A 17,765-nucleotide genomic window follows, 5' to 3' on the forward strand; every position below is an offset into this window, starting at 1 on the left:
CAAATACAGTCTTCCTGTGGTAGCGTGTCTGAGTGGTCTAAGGCACTGGATTTAGGCTCCAGTCTCTGAGAAGGCATGGGATCGAATGCTGCCAGCTGGTAACTTTACAATGATTCTTGCCTTTGTGTTCTCTTGAAAACCCTCTCTTCCAGTACAGATGACGGGAAACAATTTGAAAAAGACATTGGAACCCTTCTTCTTTTTCAGAGTTACATATAGCTTAGCATTTTTTACTTTGAAAGTTAGGCAAGCATTGTTCCTCACAAGTTCAGCCCTGCTCATGTACCAAGTTGAGAATGCTGCTTTGGAGGACTCCAGACTTGAAAATTGCAAAAAAGAGATTACCACAGGGTAGCGTGGCTGAGCGGTCTAAGGCGCTTGATTAAGGCTCCAGTCTCTGCGGAGGCGTGGGTTCGAACCCCACCGCTGCCAAGCAGTGTTTTTAGGAGATGGCAGAAGAATTCTTATACCTAATCACTCTCAACAACGGTGCCTGACCCAAGGCTGAAGAGCAGTTATTCGCATGATGGTAGCAGAGAGCCATGCTACGATGCCATTTGCAAATGCTCATACCTGGCTTTGTTCTTAGGCGACATTGAAGACCCTGCAGTGTTTTGATAACAGGCAGGAAATGATGCATCTTTCCTCTTCTGACAGAAGACAAATTCAGCTTCTTCTACAAGAATGTCAGCAAATACAGTCTTCCTGTGGTAGCGTGTCTGAGTGGTCTAAGGCACTGGATTTAGGCTCCAGTCTCTGAGAAGGCATGGGATCGAATGCTGCCAGCTGGTAACTTTACAATGATTCTTGCCTTTGTGTTCTCTTGAAAACCCTCTCTTCCAGTACAGATGACGGGAAACAATTTGAAAAAGACATTGGAACCCTTCTTCTTTTTCAGAGTTACATATAGCTTAGCATTTTTTACTTTGAAAGTTAGGCAAGCATTGTTCCTCACAAGTTCAGCCCTGCTCATGTACCAAGTTGAGAATGCTGCTTTGGAGGACTCCAGACTTGAAAATTGCAAAAATGATATTACCACAGGGTAGCGTGGCCGAGCGGTCTAAGGAGCTGGATTTAGTCTCCAGTCTCTGCGGATGTGTGGGGTCGAATCCCACCGCTGCCAAGCAGTGTTTTTAGGAAATGACAGAAGAATTCTTATACCTAATCACTCTCAACAACGGTGCCTGACCCAAGGCTGAAGAGCAGTTATTCGCATGATGGTAGCAGAGAGCCATGCTACGATGCCATTTGCAAATGCTCATACCTGGCTTTGTTCTTAGGCGACATTGAAGACCCTGCGGTGTTTTGATAACAGGCAGGAAATGATGCATCTTTCCTCTTCTGACAGAAGAAAAATTCACCTTCTTCCACAAGAATGTCAGCAAATGCAGTCTTCCTGTGGTAGCGTGTCTGAGTGGTCTAAGGCACTGGATTTAGGCTCCAGTCTCTGAGAAGGCATGGGATCGAATGCTGCCAGCTGGTAACTTTACAATGATTCTTGCCTTTGTGTTCTCTTGAAAACCCTCTCTTCCAGTACAGATGACGGGAAACAATTTGAAAAAGACATTGGAACCCTTCTTCTTTTTCAGAGTTACATATAGCTTAGCATTTTTTACTTTGAAAGTTAGGCAAGCATTGTTCCTCACAAGTTCAGCCCTGCTCATGTACCAAGTTGAGAATGCTGCTTTGGAGGACTCCAGACTTGAAAATTGCAAAAAAGAGATTACCACAGGGTAGCGTGGCCGAGCGGTCTAAGGCGCTGGATTAAGGCTCCAGTCTCTGCGGAGGCGTGGGTTCGAATCCCACCGCTGCCAAGCAGTGTTTTTAGGAGATGGCAGAAGAATTCTTATACCTAATCACTCTCAACAACGGTGCCTGACCCAAGGCTGAAGAGCAGTTATTCGCATGATGGTAGCAGAGAGCCATGCTACGATGCCATTTGCAAATGCTCATACCTGGCTTTGTTCTTAGGCGACATTGAAGACCCTGCGGTGTTTTGATAACAGGCAGGAAATGATGCATCTTTCCTCTTCTGACAGAAGACAAATTCAGCTTCTTCTACAAGAATGTCAGCAAATACAGTCTTCCTGTGGTAGCGTGTCTGAGTGGTCTAAGGCACTGGATTTAGGCTCCAGTCTCTGAGAAGGCATGGGATCGAATGCTGCCAGCTGGTAACTTTACAATGATTCTTGCCTTTGTGTTCTCTTGAAAACCCTCTCTTCCAGTACAGATGACGGGAAACAATTTGAAAAAGACATTGGAACCCTTCTTCTTTTTCAGAGTTACATATAACTTAGCATTTTTTACTTTGAAAGTTAGGCAAGCATTGTTCCTCACAAGTTCAGCCCTGCTCATGTACCAAGTTGAGAATGCTGCTTTGGAGGACTCCAGACTTGAAAATTGCAAAAAAGATATTACCAAAGGGTAGCGTGGCCGAGCGGTCTAAGGCGCTATATTTAGGCTCCAGTCTCTGCGGAGGCGTGGGTTTGAATCCCACCGCTGCCAAGCAGTGTTTTTAGGAGATGGCAGAAGAATTCTTATACCTAATCACTCTCAACAACGGTGCCTGACCCAAGGCTGAAGAGCAGTCATTCGCATGATGGTAGCAGAGAGCCATGCCACGATGCCATTTGCAAATGCTCATACCTGGCTTTGTTCTTAGGCGACATTGAAGACCCTGCGGTGTTTTGATAACAGGCAGGAAATGATGCATCTTTCCTCTTCTGACAGAAGAAAAATTCACCTTCTTCCACAAGAATGTCAGCAAATGCAGTCTTCCTGTGGTAGCGTGTCTGAGTGGTCTAAGGCACTGGATTTAGGCTCCAGTCTCTGAGAAGGCATGGGATCGAATGCTGCCAGCTGGTAACTTTACAATGATTCTTGCCTTTGTGTTCTCTTGAAAACCCTCTCTTCCAGTACAGATGATGGGAAACAATTTGAAAAAGACATTGGAACCCTTCTTCTTTTTCAGAGTTACATATAGCTTAGCATTTTTTACTTTGAAAGTTAGGCAAGCATTGTTCCTCACAAGTTCAGCCCTGCTCATGTACCAAGTTGAGAATGCTGCTTTGGAGGACTCCAGACTTGAAAATTGCAAAAAAGAGATTACCACAGGGTAGCGTGGCCGAGCGGTCTAAGGCGCTTGATTAAGGCTCCAGTCTCTGCGGAGGCGTGGGTTCGAATCCCACTGCTGCCAAGCAGTGTTTTTAGGAGATGGCAGAAGAATTCTTATACCTAATCACTCTCAACAACGGTGCCTGACCCAAGGCTGAAGAGCAGTTATTCGCATGATGGTAGCAGAGAGCCATGCTACGATGCCATTTGCAAATGCTCATACCTGGCTTTGTTCTTAGGCGACATTGAAGACCCTGCAGTGTTTTGATAACAGGCAGGAAATGATGCATCTTTCCTCTTCTGACAGAAGACAAATTCAGCTTCTTCTACAAGAATGTCAGCAAATACAGTCTTCCTGTGGTAGCGTGTCTGAGTGGTCTAAGGCACTGGATTTAGGCTCCAGTCTCTGAGAAGGCATGGGATCGAATGCTGCCAGCTGGTAACTTTACAATGATTCTTGCCTTTGTGTTCTCTTGAAAACCCTCTCTTCCAGTACAGATGACGGGAAACAATTTGAAAAAGACATTGGAACCCTTCTTCTTTTTCAGTTACATATAGCTTAGCATTTTTTACTTTGAAAGTTAGGCAAGCATTGTTCCTCACAAGTTCAGCCCTGCTCATGTACCAAGTTGAGAATGCTGCTTTGGAGGACTCCAGACTTGAAAATTGCAAAAAAGAGATTACCACAGGGTTGCGTGGCCGAGCGGTCTAAGGCGCTGGATTAAGGCTCCAGACTCTGCGGAGGCGTGGGTTCGAATCCCACTGCTGCCAAGCAGTGTTTTTAGGAGATGGCAGAAGAATTCTTATACCTAATCACTCTCAACAACGGTGCCTGACCCAAGGCTGAAGAGCAGTTATTCGCATGATGGTAGCAGAGAGCCATGCTACGATGCCATTTGCAAATGCTCATACCTGGCTTTGTTCTTAGGCGACATTGAAGACCCTGCAGTGTTTTGATAACAGGCAGGAAATGATGCATATTTCCTCTTCTGACAGAAGACAAATTCAGCTTCTTCTACAAGAATGTCAGCAAATACAGTCTTCCTGTGGTAGCGTGTCTGAGTGGTCTAAGGCACTGGATTTAGGCTCCAGTCTCTGAGAAGGCATGGGATCGAATGCTGCCAGCTGGTAACTTTACAATGATTCTTGCCTTTGTGTTCTCTTGAAAACCCTCTCTTCCAGTACAGATGACGGGAAACAATTTGAAAAAGACATTGGAACCCTTCTTCTTTTTCAGAGTTACATATAGCTTAGCATTTTTTACTTTGAAAGTTAGGCAAGCATTGTTCCTCACAAGTTCAGCCCTGCTCATGTACCAAGTTGAGAATGCTGCTTTGGAGGACTCCAGACTTGAAAATTGCAAAAAAGATATTACCAAAGGGTAGCGTGGCCGAGCGGTCTAAGGCGCTGGATTTAGGCTCCAGTCTCTGCGGAGGCGTGGGTTCGAATCCCACCGCTGCCAAGCAGTGTTTTTAGGAGATGGCAGAAGAATTCTTATACCTAATCACTCTCAACAATGGTGCCTGACCCAAGGCTGAAGAGCAGTCATTCGCATGATGGTAGCAGAGAGCCATGCCACGATGCCATTTGCAAATGCTCATACCTGGCTTTGTTCTTAGGCGACATTGAAGACCCTGCGGTGTTTTGATAACAGGCAGGAAATGATGCATCTTTCCTCTTCTGACAGAAGAAAAATTCACCTTCTTCCACAAGAATGTCAGCAAATGCAGTCTTCCTGTGGTAGCGTGTCTGAGTGGTCTAAGGCACTGGATTTAGGCTCCAGTCTCTGAGAAGGCATGGCATCGAATGCTGCCAGCTGGTAACTTTACAATGATTCTTGCCTTTGTGTTCTCTTGAAAACCCTCTCTTCCAGTACAGATGACGGGAAACAATTTGAAAAAGACATTGGAACCCTTCTTCTTTTTCAGAGTTACATATAGCTTAGCATTTTTTACTTTGAAAGTTAGGCAAGCATTGTTCCTCACAAGTTCAGCCCTGCTCATGTACCAAGTTGAGAATGCTGCTTTGGAGGACTCCAGACTTGAAAATTGCAAAAAAGAGATTACCACAGGGTAGCGTGGCCGAGCGGTCTAAGGCGCTTGATTAAGGCTCCAGTCTCTGCGGAGGCGTGGGTTCGAACCCCACCGCTGCCAAGCAGTGTTTTTAGGAGATGGCAGAAGAATTCTTATACCTAATCACTCTCAACAACGGTGCCTGACCCAAGGCTGAAGAGCAGTTATTCGCATGATGGTAGCAGAGAGCCATGCTACGATGCCATTTGCAAATGCTCATACCTGGCTTTGTTCTTAGGCGACATTGAAGACCCTGCGGTGTTTTGATAACAGGCAGGAAATGATGCATCTTTCCTCTTCTGACAGAAGAAAAATTCACCTTCTTCCACAAGAATGTCAGCAAATGCAGTCTTCCTGTGGTAGCGTGTCTGAGTGGTCTAAGGCACTGGATTTAGGCTCCAGTCTCTGAGAAGGCATGGGATCGAATGCTGCCAGCTGGTAACTTTACAATGATTCTTGCCTTTGTGTTCTCTTGAAAACCCTCTCTTCCAGTACAGATGACGGGAAACAATTTGAAAAAGACATTGGAACCCTTCTTCTTTTTCAGAGTTACATATAGCTTAGCATTTTTTACTTTGAAAGTTAGGCAAGCATTGTTCCTCACAAGTTCAGCCCTGCTCATGTACCAAGTTGAGAATGCTGCTTTGGAGGACTCCAGACTTGAAAATTGCAAAAAAGAGATTACCACAGGGTAGCGTGGCCGAGCGGTCTAAGGCGCTGGATTAAGGCTCCAGTCTCTGCGGAGGCGTGGGTTCGAATCCCACCGCTGCCAAGCAGTGTTTTTAGGAGATGGCAGAAGAATTCTTATACCTAATCACTCTCAACAACGGTGCCTGACCCAAGGCTGAAGAGCAGTTATTCGCATGATGGTAGCAGAGAGCCATGCTACGATGCCATTTGCAAATGCTCATACCTGGCTTTGTTCTTAGGCGACATTGAAGACCCTGCAGTGTTTTGATAACAGGCAGGAAATGATGCATCTTTCCTCTTCTGACAGAAGACAAATTCAGCTTCTTCTACAAGAATGTCAGCAAATACAGTCTTCCTGTGGTAGCGTGTCTGAGTGGTCTAAGGCACTGGATTTAGGCTCCAGTCTCTGAGAAGGCATGGGATCGAATGCTGCCAGCTGGTAACTTTACAATGATTCTTGCCTTTGTGTTCTCTTGAAAACCCTCTCTTCCAGTACAGATGACGGGAAACAATTTGAAAAAGACATTGGAACCCTTCTTCTTTTTCAGAGTTACATATAACTTAGCATTTTTTACTTTGAAAGTTAGGCAAGCATTGTTCCTCACAAGTTCAGCCCTGCTCATGTACCAAGTTGAGAATGCTGCTTTGGAGGACTCCAGACTTGAAAATTGCAAAAAAGATATTACCAAAGGGTAGCGTGGCCGAGCGGTCTAAGGCGCTGTATTTAGGCTCCAGTCTCTGCGGAGGCGTGGGTTTGAATCCCACCGCTGCCAAGCAGTGTTTTTAGGAGATGGCAGAAGAATTCTTATACCTAATCACTCTCAACAACGGTGCCTGACCCAAGGCTGAAGAGCAGTTATTCGCATGATGGTAGCAGAGAGCCATGCTACGATGCCATTTGCAAATGCTCATACCTGGCTTTGTTCTTAGGCGACATTGAAGACCCTGCAGTGTTTTGATAACAGGCAGGAAATGATGCATCTTTCCTCTTCTGACAGAAGACAAATTCAGCTTCTTCTACAAGAATGTCAGCAAATACAGTCTTCCTGTGGTAGCGTGTCTGAGTGGTCTAAGGCACTGGATTTAGGCTCCAGTCTCTGAGAAGGCATGGGATCGAATGCTGCCAGCTGGTAACTTTACAATGATTCTTGCCTTTGTGTTCTCTTGAAAACCCTCTCTTCCAGTACAGATGACGGGAAACAATTTGAAAAAGACATTGGAACCCTTCTTCTTTTTCAGAGTTACATATAACTTAGCATTTTTTACTTTGAAAGTTAGGCAAGCATTGTTCCTCACAAGTTCAGCCCTGCTCATGTACCAAGTTGAGAATGCTGCTTTGGAGGACTCCAGACTTGAAAATTGCAAAAAAGATATTACCAAAGGGTAGCGTGGCCGAGCGGTCTAAGGCGCTATATTTAGGCTCCAGTCTCTGCGGAGGCGTGGGTTTGAATCCCACCGCTGCCAAGCAGTGTTTTTAGGAGATGGCAGAAGAATTCTTATACCTAATCACTCTCAACAACGGTGCCTGACCCAAGGCTGAAGAGCAGTCATTCGCATGATGGTAGCAGAGAGCCATGCCACGATGCCATTTGCAAATGCTCATACCTGGCTTTGTTCTTAGGCGACATTGAAGACCCTGCGGTGTTTTGATAACAGGCAGGAAATGATGCATCTTTCCTCTTCTGACAGAAGAAAAATTCACCTTCTTCCACAAGAATGTCAGCAAATGCAGTCTTCCTGTGGTAGCGTGTCTGAGTGGTCTAAGGCACTGGATTTAGGCTCCAGTCTCTGAGAAGGCATGGGATCGAATGCTGCCAGCTGGTAACTTTACAATGATTCTTGCCTTTGTGTTCTCTTGAAAACCCTCTCTTCCAGTACAGATGATGGGAAACAATTTGAAAAAGACATTGGAACCCTTCTTCTTTTTCAGAGTTACATATAGCTTAGCATTTTTTACTTTGAAAGTTAGGCAAGCATTGTTCCTCACAAGTTCAGCCCTGCTCATGTACCAAGTTGAGAATGCTGCTTTGGAGGACTCCAGACTTGAAAATTGCAAAAAAGAGATTACCACAGGGTAGCGTGGCCGAGCGGTCTAAGGCGCTTGATTAAGGCTCCAGTCTCTGCGGAGGCGTGGGTTCGAATCCCACCGCTGCCAAGCAGTGTTTTTAGGAGATGGCAGAAGAATTCTTATACCTAATCACTCTCAACAACGGTGCCTGACCCAAGGCTGAAGAGCAGTTATTCGCATGATGGTAGCAGAGAGCCATGCTACGATGCCATTTGCAAATGCTCATACCTGGCTTTGTTCTTAGGCGACATTGAAGACCCTGCAGTGTTTTGATAACAGGCAGGAAATGATGCATCTTTCCTCTTCTGACAGAAGACAAATTCAGCTTCTTCTACAAGAATGTCAGCAAATACAGTCTTCCTGTGGTAGCGTGTCTGAGTGGTCTAAGGCACTGGATTTAGGCTCCAGTCTCTGAGAAGGCATGGGATCGAATGCTGCCAGCTGGTAACTTTACAATGATTCTTGCCTTTGTGTTCTCTTGAAAACCCTCTCTTCCAGTACAGATGACGGGAAACAATTTGAAAAAGACATTGGAACCCTTCTTCTTTTTCAGTTACATATAGCTTAGCATTTTTTACTTTGAAAGTTAGGCAAGCATTGTTCCTCACAAGTTCAGCCCTGCTCATGTACCAAGTTGAGAATGCTGCTTTGGAGGACTCCAGACTTGAAAATTGCAAAAAAGAGATTACCACAGGGTTGCGTGGCCGAGCGGTCTAAGGCGCTGTATTTAGGCTCCAGTCTCTGCGGAGGCGTGGGTTTGAATCCCACCGCTGCCAAGCAGTGTTTTTAGGAGATGGCAGAAGAATTCTTATACCTAATCACTCTCAACAACGGTGCCTGACCCAAGGCTGAAGAGCAGTTATTCGCATGATGGTAGCAGAGAGCCATGCTACGATGCCATTTGCAAATGCTCATACCTGGCTTTGTTCTTAGGCGACATTGAAGACCCTGCAGTGTTTTGATAACAGGCAGGAAATGATGCATCTTTCCTCTTCTGACAGAAGACAAATTCAGCTTCTTCTACAAGAATGTCAGCAAATACAGTCTTCCTGTGGTAGCGTGTCTGAGTGGTCTAAGGCACTGGATTTAGGCTCCAGTCTCTGAGAAGGCATGGGATCGAATGCTGCCAGCTGGTAACTTTACAATGATTCTTGCCTTTGTGTTCTCTTGAAAACCCTCTCTTCCAGTACAGATGACGGGAAACAATTTGAAAAAGACATTGGAACCCTTCTTCTTTTTCAGAGTTACATATAACTTAGCATTTTTTACTTTGAAAGTTAGGCAAGCATTGTTCCTCACAAGTTCAGCCCTGCTCATGTACCAAGTTGAGAATGCTGCTTTGGAGGACTCCAGACTTGAAAATTGCAAAAAAGATATTACCAAAGGGTAGCGTGGCCGAGCGGTCTAAGGCGCTATATTTAGGCTCCAGTCTCTGCGGAGGCGTGGGTTTGAATCCCACCGCTGCCAAGCAGTGTTTTTAGGAGATGGCAGAAGAATTCTTATACCTAATCACTCTCAACAACGGTGCCTGACCCAAGGCTGAAGAGCAGTCATTCGCATGATGGTAGCAGAGAGCCATGCCACGATGCCATTTGCAAATGCTCATACCTGGCTTTGTTCTTAGGCGACATTGAAGACCCTGCGGTGTTTTGATAACAGGCAGGAAATGATGCATCTTTCCTCTTCTGACAGAAGAAAAATTCACCTTCTTCCACAAGAATGTCAGCAAATGCAGTCTTCCTGTGGTAGCGTGTCTGAGTGGTCTAAGGCACTGGATTTAGGCTCCAGTCTCTGAGAAGGCATGGGATCGAATGCTGCCAGCTGGTAACTTTACAATGATTCTTGCCTTTGTGTTCTCTTGAAAACCCTCTCTTCCAGTACAGATGATGGGAAACAATTTGAAAAAGACATTGGAACCCTTCTTCTTTTTCAGAGTTACATATAGCTTAGCATTTTTTACTTTGAAAGTTAGGCAAGCATTGTTCCTCACAAGTTCAGCCCTGCTCATGTACCAAGTTGAGAATGCTGCTTTGGAGGACTCCAGACTTGAAAATTGCAAAAAAGAGATTACCACAGGGTAGCGTGGCCGAGCGGTCTAAGGCGCTTGATTAAGGCTCCAGTCTCTGCGGAGGCGTGGGTTCGAATCCCACCGCTGCCAAGCAGTGTTTTTAGGAGATGGCAGAAGAATTCTTATACCTAATCACTCTCAACAACGGTGCCTGACCCAAGGCTGAAGAGCAGTTATTCGCATGATGGTAGCAGAGAGCCATGCTACGATGCCATTTGCAAATGCTCATACCTGGCTTTGTTCTTAGGCGACATTGAAGACCCTGCAGTGTTTTGATAACAGGCAGGAAATGATGCATCTTTCCTCTTCTGACAGAAGACAAATTCAGCTTCTTCTACAAGAATGTCAGCAAATACAGTCTTCCTGTGGTAGCGTGTCTGAGTGGTCTAAGGCACTGGATTTAGGCTCCAGTCTCTGAGAAGGCATGGGATCGAATGCTGCCAGCTGGTAACTTTACAATGATTCTTGCCTTTGTGTTCTCTTGAAAACCCTCTCTTCCAGTACAGATGACGGGAAACAATTTGAAAAAGACATTGGAACCCTTCTTCTTTTTCAGTTACATATAGCTTAGCATTTTTTACTTTGAAAGTTAGGCAAGCATTGTTCCTCACAAGTTCAGCCCTGCTCATGTACCAAGTTGAGAATGCTGCTTTGGAGGACTCCAGACTTGAAAATTGCAAAAAAGAGATTACCACAGGGTTGCGTGGCCGAGCGGTCTAAGGCGCTGGATTAAGGCTCCAGACTCTGCGGAGGCGTGGGTTCGAATCCCACTGCTGCCAAGCAGTGTTTTTAGGAGATGGCAGAAGAATTCTTATACCTAATCACTCTCAACAACGGTGCCTGACCCAAGGCTGAAGAGCAGTTATTCGCATGATGGTAGCAGAGAGCCATGCTACGATGCCATTTGCAAATGCTCATACCTGGCTTTGTTCTTAGGCGACATTGAAGACCCTGCAGTGTTTTGATAACAGGCAGGAAATGATGCATATTTCCTCTTCTGACAGAAGACAAATTCAGCTTCTTCTACAAGAATGTCAGCAAATACAGTCTTCCTGTGGTAGCGTGTCTGAGTGGTCTAAGGCACTGGATTTAGGCTCCAGTCTCTGAGAAGGCATGGGATCGAATGCTGCCAGCTGGTAACTTTACAATGATTCTTGCCTTTGTGTTCTCTTGAAAACCCTCTCTTCCAGTACAGATGACGGGAAACAATTTGAAAAAGACATTGGAACCCTTCTTCTTTTTCAGAGTTACATATAGCTTAGCATTTTTTACTTTGAAAGTTAGGCAAGCATTGTTCCTCACAAGTTCAGCCCTGCTCATGTACCAAGTTGAGAATGCTGCTTTGGAGGACTCCAGACTTGAAAATTGCAAAAAAGATATTACCAAAGGGTAGCGTGGCCGAGCGGTCTAAGGCGCTGGATTTAGGCTCCAGTCTCTGCGGAGGCGTGGGTTCGAATCCCACCGCTGCCAAGCAGTGTTTTTAGGAGATGGCAGAAGAATTCTTATACCTAATCACTCTCAACAATGGTGCCTGACCCAAGGCTGAAGAGCAGTCATTCGCATGATGGTAGCAGAGAGCCATGCCACGATGCCATTTGCAAATGCTCATACCTGGCTTTGTTCTTAGGCGACATTGAAGACCCTGCGGTGTTTTGATAACAGGCAGGAAATGATGCATCTTTCCTCTTCTGACAGAAGAAAAATTCACCTTCTTCCACAAGAATGTCAGCAAATGCAGTCTTCCTGTGGTAGCGTGTCTGAGTGGTCTAAGGCACTGGATTTAGGCTCCAGTCTCTGAGAAGGCATGGCATCGAATGCTGCCAGCTGGTAACTTTACAATGATTCTTGCCTTTGTGTTCTCTTGAAAACCCTCTCTTCCAGTACAGATGACGGGAAACAATTTGAAAAAGACATTGGAACCCTTCTTCTTTTTCAGAGTTACATATAGCTTAGCATTTTTTACTTTGAAAGTTAGGCAAGCATTGTTCCTCACAAGTTCAGCCCTGCTCATGTACCAAGTTGAGAATGCTGCTTTGGAGGACTCCAGACTTGAAAATTGCAAAAAAGATATTACCAAAGGGTAGCGTGGCCGAGCGGTCTAAGGCGCTGGATTTAGGCTCCAGTCTCTGCGGAGGCGTGGGTTCGAATCCCACCGCTGCCAAGCAGTGTTTTTAGGAGATGGCAGAAGAATTCTTATACCTAATCACTCTCAACAACGGTGCCTGACCCAAGGCTGAAGAGCAGTCATTCGCATGATGGTAGCAGAGAGCCATGCCACGATGCCATTTGCAAATGCTCATACCTGGCTTTGTTCTTAGGCGACATTGAAGACCCTGCGGTGTTTTGATAACAGGCAGGAAATGATGCATCTTTCCTCTTCTGACAGAAGAAAAATTCACCTTCTTCCACAAGAATGTCAGCAAATGCAGTCTCCCTGTGGTAGCGTGTCTGAGTGGTCTAAGGCACTGGATTTAGGCTCCAGTCTCTGAGAAGGCATGGGATCGAATGCTGCCAGCTGGTAACTTTACAATGATTCTTGCCTTTGTGTTCTCTTGAAAACCCTCTCTTCCAGTACAGATGACGGGAAACAATTTGAAAAAGACATTGGAACCCTTCTTCTTTTTCAGAGTTACATATAGCTTAGCATTTTTTACTTTGAAAGTTAGGCAAGCATTGTTCCTCACAAGTTCAGCCCTGCTCATGTACCAAGTTGAGAATGCTGCTTTGGAGGACTCCAGACTTGAAAATTGCAAAAAAGAGATTACCACAGGGTAGCGTGGCCGAGCGGTCTAAGGCGCTTGATTAAGGCTCCAGTCTCTGCGGAGGCGTGGGTTCGAACCCCACCGCTGCCAAGCAGTGTTTTTAGGAGATGGCAGAAGAATTCTTATACCTAATCACTCTCAACAACGGTGCCTGACCCAAGGCTGAAGAGCAGTTATTCGCATGATGGTAGCAGAGAGCCATGCTACGATGCCATTTGCAAATGCTCATACCTGGCTTTGTTCTTAGGCGACATTGAAGACCCTGCGGTGTTTTGATAACAGGCAGGAAATGATGCATCTTTCCTCTTCTGACAGAAGAAAAATTCACCTTCTTCCACAAGAATGTCAGCAAATGCAGTCTTCCTGTGGTAGCGTGTCTGAGTGGTCTAAGGCACTGGATTTAGGCTCCAGTCTCTGAGAAGGCATGGGATCGAATGCTGCCAGCTGGTAACTTTACAATGATTCTTGCCTTTGTGTTCTCTTGAAAACCCTCTCTTCCAGTACAGATGACGGGAAACAATTTGAAAAAGACATTGGAACCCTTCTTCTTTTTCAGAGTTACATATAGCTTAGCATTTTTTACTTTGAAAGTTAGGCAAGCATTGTTCCTCACAAGTTCAGCCCTGCTCATGTACCAAGTTGAGAATGCTGCTTTGGAGGACTCCAGACTTGAAAATTGCAAAAAAGAGATTACCACAGGGTAGCGTGGCCGAGCGGTCTAAGGCGCTGGATTAAGGCTCCAGTCTCTGCGGAGGCGTGGGTTCGAATCCCACCGCTGCCAAGCAGTGTTTTTAGGAGATGGCAGAAGAATTCTTATACCTAATCACTCTCAACAACGGTGCCTGACCCAAGGCTGAAGAGCAGTTATTCGCATGATGGTAGCAGAGAGCCATGCTACGATGCCATTTGCAAATGCTCATACCTGGCTTTGTTCTTAGGCGACATTGAAGACCCTGCAGTGTTTTGATAACAGGCAGGAAATGATGCATCTTTCCTCTTCTGACAGAAGACAAATTCAGCTTCTTCTACAAGAATGTCAGCAAATACAGTCTTCCTGTGGTAGCGTGTCTGAGTGGTCTAAGGCACTGGATTTAGGCTCCAGTCTCTGAGAAGGCATGGGATCGAATGCTGCCAGCTGGTAACTTTACAATGATTCTTGCCTTTGTGTTCTCTTGAAAACCCTCTCTTCCAGTACAGATGACGGGAAACAATTTGAAAAAGACATTGGAACCCTTCTTCTTTTTCAGAGTTACATATAACTTAGCATTTTTTACTTTGAAAGTTAGGCAAGCATTGTTCCTCACAAGTTCAGCCCTGCTCATGTACCAAGTTGAGAATGCTGCTTTGGAGGACTCCAGACTTGAAAATTGCAAAAAAGATATTACCAAAGGGTAGCGTGGCCGAGCGGTCTAAGGCGCTGTATTTAGGCTCCAGTCTCTGCGGAGGCGTGGGTTTGAATCCCACCGCTGCCAAGCAGTGTTTTTAGGAGATGGCAGAAGAATTCTTATACCTAATCACTCTCAACAACGGTGCCTGACCCAAGGCTGAAGAGCAGTCATTCGCATGATGGTAGCAGAGAGCCATGCCACGATGCCATTTGCAAATGCTCATACCTGGCTTTGTTCTTAGGCGACATTGAAGACCCTGCGGTGTTTTGATAACAGGCAGGAAATGATGCATCTTTCCTCTTCTGACAGAAGAAAAATTCACCTTCTTCCACAAGAATGTCAGCAAATGCAGTCTTCCTGTGGTAGCGTGTCTGAGTGGTCTAAGGCACTGGATTTAGGCTCCAGTCTCTGAGAAGGCATGGGATCGAATGCTGCCAGCTGGTAACTTTACAATGATTCTTGCCTTTGTGTTCTCTTGAAAACCCTCTCTTCCAGTACAGATGATGGGAAACAATTTGAAAAAGACATTGGAACCCTTCTTCTTTTTCAGAGTTACATATAGCTTAGCATTTTTTACTTTGAAAGTTAGGCAAGCATTGTTCCTCACAAGTTCAGCCCTGCTCATGTACCAAGTTGAGAATGCTGCTTTGGAGGACTCCAGACTTGAAAATTGCAAAAAAGAGATTACCACAGGGTAGCGTGGCCGAGCGGTCTAAGGCGCTTGATTAAGGCTCCAGTCTCTGCGGAGGCGTGGGTTCGAATCCCACCGCTGCCAAGCAGTGTTTTTAGGAGATGGCAGAAGAATTCTTATACCTAATCACTCTCAACAACGGTGCCTGACCCAAGGCTGAAGAGCAGTTATTCGCATGATGGTAGCAGAGAGCCATGCTACGATGCCATTTGCAAATGCTCATACCTGGCTTTGTTCTTAGGCGACATTGAAGACCCTGCAGTGTTTTGATAACAGGCAGGAAATGATGCATCTTTCCTCTTCTGACAGAAGACAAATTCAGCTTCTTCTACAAGAATGTCAGCAAATACAGTCTTCCTGTGGTAGCGTGTCTGAGTGGTCTAAGGCACTGGATTTAGGCTCCAGTCTCTGAGAAGGCATGGGATCGAATGCTGCCAGCTGGTAACTTTACAATGATTCTTGCCTTTGTGTTCTCTTGAAAACCCTCTCTTCCAGTACAGATGACGGGAAACAATTTGAAAAAGACATTGGAACCCTTCTTCTTTTTCAGTTACATATAGCTTAGCATTTTTTACTTTGAAAGTTAGGCAAGCATTGTTCCTCACAAGTTCAGCCCTGCTCATGTACCAAGTTGAGAATGCTGCTTTGGAGGACTCCAGACTTGAAAATTGCAAAAAAGAGATTACCACAGGGTTGCGTGGCCGAGCGGTCTAAGGCGCTGGATTAAGGCTCCAGACTCTGCGGAGGCGTGGGTTCGAATCCCACCGCTGCCAAGCAGTGTTTTTAGGAGATGGCAGAAGAATTCTTATACCTAATCACTCTCAACAACGGTGCCTGACCCAAGGCTGAAGAGCAGTTATTCGCATGATGGTAGCAGAGAGCCATGCTACGATGCCATTTGCAAATGCTCATACCTGGCTTTGTTCTTAGGCGACATTGAAGACCCTGCAGTGTTTTGATAACAGGCAGGAAATGATGCATATTTCCTCTTCTGACAGAAGACAAATTCAGCTTCTTCTACAAGAATGTCAGCAAATACAGTCTTCCTGTGGTAGCGTGTCTGAGTGGTCTAAGGCACTGGATTTAGGCTCCAGTCTCTGAGAAGGCATGGGATCGAATGCTGCCAGCTGGTAACTTTACAATGATTCTTGCCTTTGTGTTCTCTTGAAAACCCTCTCTTCCAGTACAGATGACGGGAAACAATTTGAAAAAGACATTGGAACCCTTCTTCTTTTTCAGAGTTACATATAGCTTAGCATTTTTTACTTTGAAAGTTAGGCAAGCATTGTTCCTCACAAGTTCAGCCCTGCTCATGTACCAAGTTGAGAATGCTGCTTTGGAGGACTCCAGACTTGAAAATTGCAAAAAAGATATTACCAAAGGGTAGCGTGGCCGAGCGGTCTAAGGCGCTGGATTTAGGCTCCAGTCTCTGCGGAGGCGTGGGTTCGAATCCCACCGCTGCCAAGCAGTGTTTTTAGGAGATGGCAGAAGAATTCTTATACCTAATCACTCTCAACAATGGTGCCTGACCCAAGGCTGAAGAGCAGTCATTCGCATGATGGTAGCAGAGAGCCATGCCACGATGCCATTTGCAAATGCTCATACCTGGCTTTGTTCTTAGGCGACATTGAAGACCCTGCGGTGTTTTGATAACAGGCAGGAAATGATGCATCTTTCCTCTTCTGACAGAAGAAAAATTCACCTTCTTCCACAAGAATGTCAGCAAATGCAGTCTTCCTGTGGTAGCGTGTCTGAGTGGTCTAAGGCACTGGATTTAGGCTCCAGTCTCTGAGAAGGCATGGCATCGAATGCTGCCAGCTGGTAACTTTACAATGATTCTTGCCTTTGTGTTCTCTTGAAAACCCTCTCTTCCAGTACAGATGACGGGAAACAATTTGAAAAAGACATTGGAACCCTTCTTCTTTTTCAGAGTTACATATAGCTTAGCATTTTTTACTTTGAAAGTTAGGCAAGCATTGTTCCTCACAAGTTCAGCCCTGCTCATGTACCAAGTTGAGAATGCTGCTTTGGAGGACTCCAGACTTGAAAATTGCAAAAAAGATATTACCAAAGGGTAGCGTGGCCGAGCGGTCTAAGGCGCTGGATTTAGGCTCCAGTCTCTGCGGAGGCGTGGGTTCGAATCCCACCGCTGCCAAGCAGTGTTTTTAGGAGATGGCAGAAGAATTCTTATACCTAATCACTCTCAACAACGGTGCCTGACCCAAGGCTGAAGAGCAGTCATTCGCATGATGGTAGCAGAGAGCCATGCCACGATGCCATTTGCAAATGCTCATACCTGGCTTTGTTCTTAGGCGACATTGAAGACCCTGCGGTGTTTTGATAACAGGCAGGAAATGATGCATCTTTCCTCTTCTGACAGAAGAAAAATTCACCTTCTTCCACAAGAATGTCAGCAAATGCAGTCTTCCTGTGGTAGCGTGTCTGAGTGGTCTAAGGCACTGGATTTAGGCTCCAGTCTCTGAGAAGGCATGGGATCGAATGCTGCCAGCTGGTAACTTTACAATGATTCTTGCCTTTGTGTTCTCTTGAAAACCCTCTCTTCCAGTACAGATGACGGGAAACAATTTGAAAAAGACATTGGAACCCTTCTTCTTTTTCAGAGTTACATATAGCTTAGCATTTTTTACTTTGAAAGTTAGGCAAGCATTGTTCCTCACAAGTTCAGCCCTGCTCATGTACCAAGTTGAGAATGCTGCTTTGGAGGACTCCAGACTTGAAAATTGCAAAAAAGAGATTACCACAGGGTAGCGTGGCCGAGCGGTCTAAGGCGCTATATTTAGGCTCCAGTCTCTGCGGAGGCGTGGGTTCGAATCCCACCGCTGCCAAGCAGTGTTTTTAGGAGATGGCAGAAGAATTCTTATACCTAATCACTCTCAACAACGGTGCCTGAC

General features: G+C 45.5%; 21 non-coding genes across 21 annotated transcripts; all 21 read left to right on the forward strand.

Moving 5' to 3' along the window:
* Positions 1 to 350: 350 nt before the first annotated feature.
* On the forward strand, positions 351 to 432 carry trnal-aag (transfer RNA leucine (anticodon AAG)). Its single transcript has one exon. It is a non-coding gene; the product is annotated as a tRNA-Leu (tRNA).
* Positions 433 to 1,732: 1,300 nt separating this feature from the next.
* Positions 1,733 to 1,814, forward strand: trnal-aag (transfer RNA leucine (anticodon AAG)). The gene has a single exon. It is a non-coding gene; the product is annotated as a tRNA-Leu (tRNA).
* A 1,300-nt stretch (positions 1,815 to 3,114) lies between these two features.
* Positions 3,115 to 3,196, forward strand: trnal-aag (transfer RNA leucine (anticodon AAG)). The gene has a single exon. It is a non-coding gene; the product is annotated as a tRNA-Leu (tRNA).
* A 607-nt stretch (positions 3,197 to 3,803) lies between these two features.
* Positions 3,804 to 3,885, forward strand: trnal-aag (transfer RNA leucine (anticodon AAG)). The gene has a single exon. It is a non-coding gene; the product is annotated as a tRNA-Leu (tRNA).
* Positions 3,886 to 4,494: 609 nt separating this feature from the next.
* trnal-uag (transfer RNA leucine (anticodon UAG)) lies at positions 4,495 to 4,576 on the forward strand. The gene has a single exon. It is a non-coding gene; the product is annotated as a tRNA-Leu (tRNA).
* A 609-nt stretch (positions 4,577 to 5,185) lies between these two features.
* On the forward strand, positions 5,186 to 5,267 carry trnal-aag (transfer RNA leucine (anticodon AAG)). The gene has a single exon. It is a non-coding gene; the product is annotated as a tRNA-Leu (tRNA).
* A 609-nt stretch (positions 5,268 to 5,876) lies between these two features.
* Positions 5,877 to 5,958, forward strand: trnal-aag (transfer RNA leucine (anticodon AAG)). Its single transcript has one exon. It is a non-coding gene; the product is annotated as a tRNA-Leu (tRNA).
* A 609-nt stretch (positions 5,959 to 6,567) lies between these two features.
* trnal-uag (transfer RNA leucine (anticodon UAG)) lies at positions 6,568 to 6,649 on the forward strand. Its single transcript has one exon. It is a non-coding gene; the product is annotated as a tRNA-Leu (tRNA).
* Positions 6,650 to 7,949: 1,300 nt separating this feature from the next.
* trnal-aag (transfer RNA leucine (anticodon AAG)) lies at positions 7,950 to 8,031 on the forward strand. The gene has a single exon. It is a non-coding gene; the product is annotated as a tRNA-Leu (tRNA).
* Positions 8,032 to 10,020: 1,989 nt separating this feature from the next.
* On the forward strand, positions 10,021 to 10,102 carry trnal-aag (transfer RNA leucine (anticodon AAG)). Its single transcript has one exon. It is a non-coding gene; the product is annotated as a tRNA-Leu (tRNA).
* A 607-nt stretch (positions 10,103 to 10,709) lies between these two features.
* On the forward strand, positions 10,710 to 10,791 carry trnal-aag (transfer RNA leucine (anticodon AAG)). Its single transcript has one exon. It is a non-coding gene; the product is annotated as a tRNA-Leu (tRNA).
* A 609-nt stretch (positions 10,792 to 11,400) lies between these two features.
* Positions 11,401 to 11,482, forward strand: trnal-uag (transfer RNA leucine (anticodon UAG)). Its single transcript has one exon. It is a non-coding gene; the product is annotated as a tRNA-Leu (tRNA).
* Positions 11,483 to 12,091: 609 nt separating this feature from the next.
* On the forward strand, positions 12,092 to 12,173 carry trnal-uag (transfer RNA leucine (anticodon UAG)). The gene has a single exon. It is a non-coding gene; the product is annotated as a tRNA-Leu (tRNA).
* A 609-nt stretch (positions 12,174 to 12,782) lies between these two features.
* trnal-aag (transfer RNA leucine (anticodon AAG)) lies at positions 12,783 to 12,864 on the forward strand. Its single transcript has one exon. It is a non-coding gene; the product is annotated as a tRNA-Leu (tRNA).
* A 609-nt stretch (positions 12,865 to 13,473) lies between these two features.
* trnal-aag (transfer RNA leucine (anticodon AAG)) lies at positions 13,474 to 13,555 on the forward strand. The gene has a single exon. It is a non-coding gene; the product is annotated as a tRNA-Leu (tRNA).
* A 609-nt stretch (positions 13,556 to 14,164) lies between these two features.
* On the forward strand, positions 14,165 to 14,246 carry trnal-uag (transfer RNA leucine (anticodon UAG)). Its single transcript has one exon. It is a non-coding gene; the product is annotated as a tRNA-Leu (tRNA).
* A 609-nt stretch (positions 14,247 to 14,855) lies between these two features.
* trnal-aag (transfer RNA leucine (anticodon AAG)) lies at positions 14,856 to 14,937 on the forward strand. The gene has a single exon. It is a non-coding gene; the product is annotated as a tRNA-Leu (tRNA).
* A 607-nt stretch (positions 14,938 to 15,544) lies between these two features.
* trnal-aag (transfer RNA leucine (anticodon AAG)) lies at positions 15,545 to 15,626 on the forward strand. The gene has a single exon. It is a non-coding gene; the product is annotated as a tRNA-Leu (tRNA).
* A 609-nt stretch (positions 15,627 to 16,235) lies between these two features.
* Positions 16,236 to 16,317, forward strand: trnal-uag (transfer RNA leucine (anticodon UAG)). Its single transcript has one exon. It is a non-coding gene; the product is annotated as a tRNA-Leu (tRNA).
* Positions 16,318 to 16,926: 609 nt separating this feature from the next.
* On the forward strand, positions 16,927 to 17,008 carry trnal-uag (transfer RNA leucine (anticodon UAG)). The gene has a single exon. It is a non-coding gene; the product is annotated as a tRNA-Leu (tRNA).
* A 609-nt stretch (positions 17,009 to 17,617) lies between these two features.
* trnal-uag (transfer RNA leucine (anticodon UAG)) lies at positions 17,618 to 17,699 on the forward strand. The gene has a single exon. It is a non-coding gene; the product is annotated as a tRNA-Leu (tRNA).
* The last annotated feature ends 66 nt before the right edge of the window (positions 17,700 to 17,765 follow it).

Source organism: Brachyhypopomus gauderio, chromosome 1, assembly GCF_052324685.1.
Source record: "Brachyhypopomus gauderio isolate BG-103 chromosome 1, BGAUD_0.2, whole genome shotgun sequence".
In the NCBI taxonomy this organism is placed as follows: Eukaryota; Metazoa; Chordata; class Actinopteri; order Gymnotiformes; family Hypopomidae; genus Brachyhypopomus; species Brachyhypopomus gauderio.